This window comes from Phascolarctos cinereus, unplaced genomic scaffold (genome assembly GCF_003287225.1).
Source record: "Phascolarctos cinereus isolate Bilbo 61053 unplaced genomic scaffold, phaCin_HiC Scaffold_5;HRSCAF=322, whole genome shotgun sequence".
In the NCBI taxonomy this organism is placed as follows: domain Eukaryota; kingdom Metazoa; phylum Chordata; class Mammalia; order Diprotodontia; family Phascolarctidae; genus Phascolarctos; species Phascolarctos cinereus.
Window position 1 is genome coordinate 199843322 of NW_027555958.1, and position 7899 is coordinate 199851220.

A 7899-nucleotide genomic window follows, 5' to 3' on the forward strand; every position below is an offset into this window, starting at 1 on the left:
ACCACATGTGCTTCATATGTAACTTCCTTCAAATTAAGAATTTGAATTCCAAGATGGATATTAGAGGGATAAGTATAATTCAACCTAAGTATCTGAGAAAACATACATTAATTTTTCAATGTTATAGTTGCATTTTGGTAATACAAAATTATTTCTCCTTAACCTCTCTTCTAATACCTCTCTCTAGTCTTTATAATTAAAAAAAAAATTTAAGCAAGCCATCCAAATACCAACCAAATGACAGTATCTGGCAGTGCATACTGCCTTCCATAGCCATGTCTCTGCATCACTCCTGTGAGGAGGAAAGCATTTTCAAATGAGTTTACTCTTCCGCTACCACTACCACTACCACTACCACTATTTCTACTTCTCCTTCTTCTTCTTCTACTACCACCACCACCATCACCACCACCACCACTATAGCTAGCTAGTGTGTATGTGACACTTTAAAGTTTGCAAAGTACTTTACAAATGTTATTTTATTTTATTCTCATAATAAACTTGGGAAGTAGATGCAGTTATTCTCATTCTCATTTCATAGGTGAAGAAACTGAATCAGACACAGGTTAAGTGCCTAGTGTGAAAGCTAGTGTTTGAGGTAGGACTTAAACTATCTTCCTGATTTGAGGTCCAGTGCTCTATCTTCTGTGCCACCTAGATGCCTCCAAGACTAATGTTTATTATGACTCAGTTGTTTTTAGTATTATTATAGTAATTTGGTAGTATATTTTTTTCAGAAAACATCTTAAAGCTCTATGTTTCTTTCCCTTATTTTGTCCTTCCCATTTTGTGTCCTTAGATATTTCAATAAATCTGTGATCTTTAATGTGGGTACTCCCTTTAAAGTAGAGATCACAACCCATCTATGCCTTCTTATCCTGTGTGAGTCTCATCCACGTCCTCCCATAATCCTCTGTAAGAAGTCCACTTAATGTTCTAGTGATTTTCTTTTAAATCTATTGACATTAAGGGAACACTGATGGAGCAACAAGCTCTATCCATCTATTTTCCTTTTCTCTTACTATTAGATTAGTCAACTCTTTATGGTTGTATCTCTCTTTCATGGTATCTTTTATGCTACTTTTAGAACATTATTCTTCATTAGTCATATATTGTAGTCTATTCATGCTCACCATACATCTTTACATCCATTTTCTTTGAGTGTCCTGATATACATACACACACATATATACATATATATGTACATACATATATATACATACATACACACACACACACACACACACCAGCTGTATGGGCTATTTATCAAACTACATATCATAGTCTTAACACTAGACATTGTTCTTACACTTGTTTTCTCCTGTGTAAATAATTAGGATGAACCTGAGTGACTATAGATTTCACTGAGAATACTTTATAGTGTTTCAGGGCTTTATGAAATAAATACAAGGTTATCTGCAAAAAAAGGAATATTTGGGATATTTGACTATAGGCAAGTCACTTAAGGTCTTTGGGTCTTAGTTTTTTCATCCGTAAAATGAAAGGATTGAACTAGACTTATGAAGATGCACCTCTGAATCTATGATCCTATTACCTTACAAGTTATTCTTGATTATCGTGTTTTACAGTGGGAAACATTTTTGGCAAATGTCACTCTCTTTTATATTTCAATTAATAATTGGAGAAGGTTGTTGAATCAAATAACCTCTTCTTTTGATTCTTCCCAGGAATTTTGTATGATTTTAACATATGAATGCAATATGGCTGCATGAGAACCTTAAAGATGGCATTTTGTTTAAAAAATCAAATGCTTAAAATATTTAATGCATAATAAGCAAAATAATATTTAGTATCATTTTTCTTTTTTTCTTCATCAGTTATTTGATTAGATATGTGGTCTACTCTAAAGTATTGTTTATAAAGTTCCTTCCCTTATTCTGTCTTCAGAATTCTTCAAGCAAAGGATAGATGACTACTTTGATATGAAAGAAGCTTGAGGTCCCTGTAAGTGCTGAAATTGTGACTCTCCCTTTGTAGTGCATCTGGGATTATGATATAGAGTACAAATGTTATAGCTCTACTGTTATTGATAAAGATGATAATTGCTGTAGAAATGTTGACCAATCTTTTTCCATTTGCCAGCTGGTTTATTTTCCTTCTTTCAGTTTCATAACTTATCATGGAATGTTCTGGCTCAGCTGAGTCTCTCACTAAACTTTCTAAAATTTGTTTTTTTCTTCTACCACATCTTATTGTTTTATGAGATGACATTGCTCATAATCTTCTATTGTCTTCCACCTGTCAGGGAAATAAATGTTTGCTGGCTATGATGGGTTTCAGGTTCTTTTGACCTCTTTGTTTTGGTAGTTAATTTACATTGTTTAAGATTCTCTAGAAAATCATGGTAGTTTCTTTCAATGTCAACTATTTTGTCTATTTTCCATTGTTCCCCACCCCCCTCCAGTGGCAATAGCTTGTTAAAAATTTTGAGGTTGCAGCTGTTTTACTTGAATACCATATCTTCTCTTTTTAGTTCTTTTAATTTAGCACTGATTTAGATTTTTGCACTAAGGAGTTGATGATCTAAATGTATGCAATCAATTGATTCAGAAATGATTTCCACATTTATACGTGATAAGTTCTTTCAGTTAAGATATACACAAATTTTGTTGTTACTCTGTGCGGCCTGACTTTCCTTGAAGAAAGGTATGTTGAGACATGCAACGTCTTTATAGTCTATAAGCCTATGAATTCTTTTGTTTTTGAAGGTTTAATGATGTCTAACTTTTTTTTCAAATGCAAATGCTTATCATGAGTACTCCAATATCTCCATGACCAAGAATCCCATAAAATGATGTTTCTAGTTGCTTTTGTATATGTGATAAAAAACAACCCTGCCAACTCCTTTAATTGGCTTTTGAAGGAGAACTGGTAAGCCATTTTTTCCTTTTGTAATCTATAGCAGGGGTTCTTAGCCTGGGGCCTATTACCTTACAAGTTATTCTTGATTATCTTGTATTACAGTGGGAAACATTTTTGGCAAATGTCACTCTCTTTTATATTTCAATTAATAATTGGAGGAGGTTGTTGAATCAAATCACCTCTTCTTTTGATTCTTCCCAGGAATTCTGTATGATTTTTAACATATCTTGTTTATAAAATATCTTGATAACTATATTTAAATATAGTTAGTTTCCTTTGTAATGCTTTGTATTTTATTTAATGTCTTCAAAAACATTATTCTGAGAATGGATTTATAGGTTTCACCTGCCTGCTGAAGGGGTCCATGAAACAAACAAACAAACAAACAAAAAAAGGTTAGGAATACCTGGTCTGTAGGCATGAGTTTTCTACATAGCCTATAAGCCTATGGATTCTTTTTATTCAAGCATAGTTTTCACCATCTCCTTTTTTGTCCACTTTTGTACTGATGTCACTGAATATTAAAGTGTACATTGATTTAGCAGTATAGTAACAAAACTGTCATGTTTATCTGTGTCTCTCTTAGAGGCTGGCCTAACGCTATCATCCTCTTAGTTGAGGTTCAATTTTGGGATGAAATGAGGCACTTGTAAATCATTAGACAGTTAAGAAGGGGGATAATCCTAATGCAGCAAAGATATGGTAGCACTTGGCTTTAGCTTTGGTAGGGAAAGCCCTCCTCACCTCATTAAGGAAACAAGTTTGGTCAAGAGGTCATCAGGGCAGGGTATGATGGAGAAGTGCACCCCCTCAGATCCCGTTGGATCTTTTATGGCCTTAGGTGACCAAGAAGATGCATAGAGGGACCTCTATTTGTCCTCTGTTGTCTTCTTTTATAGAAAACTAATCCCCATCATAGGAGAGGAGGCGTGGGCCCAAACTATAATGTGGGGAAGAAGAGGGAGCCATGTGCCTAACCCATGTTATGTGGTCTCCTTCTAAATTTCCTTCTGTGTATTTTTATATGTTGCAATGATCCTTTCTTCCTTTCTTTCTTTCTCTCTTTCTTTCTCTCTTTCTCTCTTTGTGCATGTGAATCCTTTTCCTTTGTTTTTGGCCTTTTTAGAGGGAATGTGCCTAATAACTTATTGCTGGGTCAAAGAATATACACAGTTTAGTGACTTTGTGGTATGGTTTTAAATTGTTTTATGGAATAGTTGCACTAATATCTCTTTCTTTCTTTCTTTCCTTCCTTCCTTCTTTCTTTCTTTCTTTCTTTCTTTTTGTCTTCTGGTTTTATTCATAAAACTAATATTAAGATGCTTATGATTCAATTCCTCTAATAATATGTCAGTTTGTTGGTCACTGGAAAAGGATTTCACATCTAGAGGCCCGAAATTTATGTTAACATTTTAGACCGTGTCAAAATGTGAAATTTTTAGCGCTTTCTGCCCTCTTTTTAACTACTTTGTCACTAGCACAAAAGAAGAAAGGGGTTGCCTAAGATCATACAAAATTTTTGTTTCTTGTGTTGCCATGGACAAAATAATTCATCCCTTGGTAGCTAGCCAACTGGTAAGGAGACCCTTTGTACCTAGCTATGCAAATCCTTAGAAAATAGGACCTTTTGCTGGCACTGCTTACACATTGGATTTACAAGTATAAAATGAAAACTGGAAAACGTTATTTTAAAATACATTTTTAAAAATTCCATTCAACATTTATCAAATATCTACTATGTACAAAGTATTTTTCCAGGTACTGGAGAGAGAAATGGAAGGGTGGGCTGATTGGCTTACCCAATCCCACCTCACTTAAAGTAAGTTATAAGATGCCCAATCAAGCAATATTACATACATAGCATTGCATACAATATTGCATACATACATACCAAGTGTGGGAAAGCCCTTTGTAGTGTAGTGATATGGTGCAAAAAATAGTGTTGGTTGGGTATGTTAGAAAACTTGACCATGCCCAAGGATCACCTACAAATTATTAAGTGAGTTGAGAAGGGATGGATTTGAGAGTTTGAAACATGGTGACTTTCCATCATACTTCTTAGGAACAAAGGTATTATTGAGCTAGGTCTGAAAAAGATATTGAAGGGGAATCATTGGCTTCATCGATAACTGGAAAAAGACCCATACTGAAGGAAATTCTGAGAAAAGGTTGGTTCCTTGCAAAAATCCCCTCCCATTTCTTGTTTGTCCACAGATATTACAACATTATCTACTGTAAATATTTCAGATAAATGGAGTTTTGCTTCTACTAAAAAGAAATGAGAGGTTAAGGTAGATAGATATAAAGTCAGGTAGAGAGTCCAGCCTCTACATATATGCTAAGAAATTTCTTAACTGAGGGTTCATCTAAAATAAAATCCTAGAGCTGAAAGAGACAGAAAGACATGGACCTTAACAACTATTGCATTGTCCCCTGAACTTAAAATGAAATAGGGTGTTATATGAAAATAAACATAACGGAGACTCTGTGGTTACAAATATTACCTGTATTTCTCTACCCAAACTGTTAAAGCTCTTTTTTCTTTTAATGTGTAATAATGTATTCTTTGTTTATAGTGAATGCTTTCATATCTTTTTCATAAATGAAAGCGAGAGTCTGTTAAGAATTTATTTGAATGAACAATTTTACTTCAGAAAGAGATATAATGAAAAGAAGTAAGCACATTAACTTTTAGAGATATTTCTAGATCACCAACACATCCATTAAAATGCCTTTTCTAAAATTGAAAATATTGTTAATAATAGAAACCCCAAATATAAGTGGAAGTTGCATTAAGAGTGGTGTACTATTCAGAATAAGGGAAACCATGGTCTTGATTCATTGTACCCTGGTCAGACAACATGTGGAACGAGATTTTCAGTTACAGGCATGGTATTTTAGGAAGGACATTAGTAAGTCTGAGTATACTAAGGGGAATATTCAGGAGGGTGAGGGGATTAAGGACAAGAAAGGATTGGATGAAGAAATTGTGCCTTTTAACCTGGAGAAGAGAAGATTTAAGGGAGATATGATAGATGATTTCAAGTATTTGAAGGATTGTCATATAAAAGAGAAATTAGGCTACTAGGCCTTCTGGGGCAGAAGTGGGACAAATGATTGGTTGTTGCAAAAAAAAAGTCACTTAAGGCTCAATGCAAGGAAACCTTAAAAGTTAGAGCTGACCTGAAGTTGAATGGGCTGATAATGAGTTCCACTCCATTGGCAACCTTCAAGTGGAACTTGTCAGGGATATTGTCAAGGGGATTTCTGTTCTGTTGTAGTTTGGAATAGATGACTCCTGAATTTCCTTCCACTTCTAAGATTCTGTGATTCTAAGAAAGGGAGTACTATGAGACAAGGCTAAAAAGGTAATGTGGATTCACATTGTGAAGGTTATTGAATGCCAGGATTAGGAATTTATATTTTATCTAGTAGTCAAGTCCATAGTGTCAAGTGCCAAATAGCATTTAAAATAATGATTTGAATTTTGATCACAATTTAAAAAAGTAATTCATAACCCATTGATGGGTAATTTTCAGCTGCTGAAAGTGTATTCTCTCACTCAGTTCACTTTCCAATGACATCTTTTCCTACCTTTTCCCCCTGGTCTTCTGCTGCCTCAAACTACTCTGATGAATTATGGCTAGGTTTTCTACTTTTCACACTGCTAAATTTTGATTAGTACCAACTGTAACCTGTTATACTATAATATTTGACAGGCTACCATATGAAGTTGTGTTCACTATTTTAATGAGTAATGTGATAGAGTCCATCCATTCCCTAAATTGTAAAATTTAAATGGCACAGTTATTTTTCCTTTTCATGGAATCAAAGCTAGAGAGTTTTTAGAGGTCATCAAGTCCCAATCTCTAATTTTACAGATGAGGAAACTGAGGCTTGGGAATTAGTTCTGTGATATTTCCTCTAGAAACACATAAAGGACTATGATATAGAGTCTAAATGTAGTAGTTCTGTTATCGATAAAGAGAAGAGTTTGATATAGAAAAAAGATTCTGATTAAGAATGTCATTGGATAATACAGCAGTGAATGAATGAATAAATGAATAAATGAAACAAAAGCATTTGTTAATTGCTTAGTATGTGGCAGAAACTTCAGTAAGTACTGAGGACACACAAAAAAGAGAGATAGTTGCTGCCCACAACAAGCTTTCGTCCCATTAAGTGAAGACAACAGATACAGGAGAATGATGGCCAGGGTAGGGTGTTTTGGTCTGGGGAAGTCATGAGGATAATGAATACACTCATAAGATAATCAAATGACATGCTCTACATAAGAAACAGTGTTGATTTGATTGCAGTTCCCAGAGCAAGAGGTGGGAAACAGGGAGTGGAGTATGCATGGGTGGGTGACAGGACTTGGATTTTTTTTCTTACTATTTTTTTTTTGCAAGGCATTGGGGTTAAGTGACTTGCCCAGGGTCACACAGCTAGTAAATGTCAAATATCTGGTCTGAGACCAGATTTGAACTCAGGTCCTCCTGACTCCAGGGCCATTACTCTATCCACTGTGCCACCTACCTGCCCCAAGGACATGAATTTTCAATGACATGGCAGGAAGATTGTGTGGTTAGGCAGCTGGGGCTGGCCTGGTGTAGTGAGCTCTCCCCAGTGAGCACAACTCCAGGTGGAGGTGTTGACATCATTGGACAACACAGCAATAAAAAGGTACATCAACTAAATTTTCAAAAGAACAAATTTATTAATCTGGTATATATTTTACTTGTGTTCTTCATATTGATGTTTCCAAAACAAATGAAAAAGTAGGTCCCACTTTACATTTTCTCCTAACTTTTTACTCAATGACAAATCATTTTGTGTTCAACCTTCCCCCCATATCCTCTATTTAGTTGTTCATTAGAATCAGGGGAAAAGCTCTGGTAACTTTATAGGTGAAATATCACACCTTAAACTTGTATATGACATTTTTTTCTTCCATGGAGAAGGATTCAACATATGGCAGATCATTCTTGGACCCTATTCAGAAGAACTTAGTCA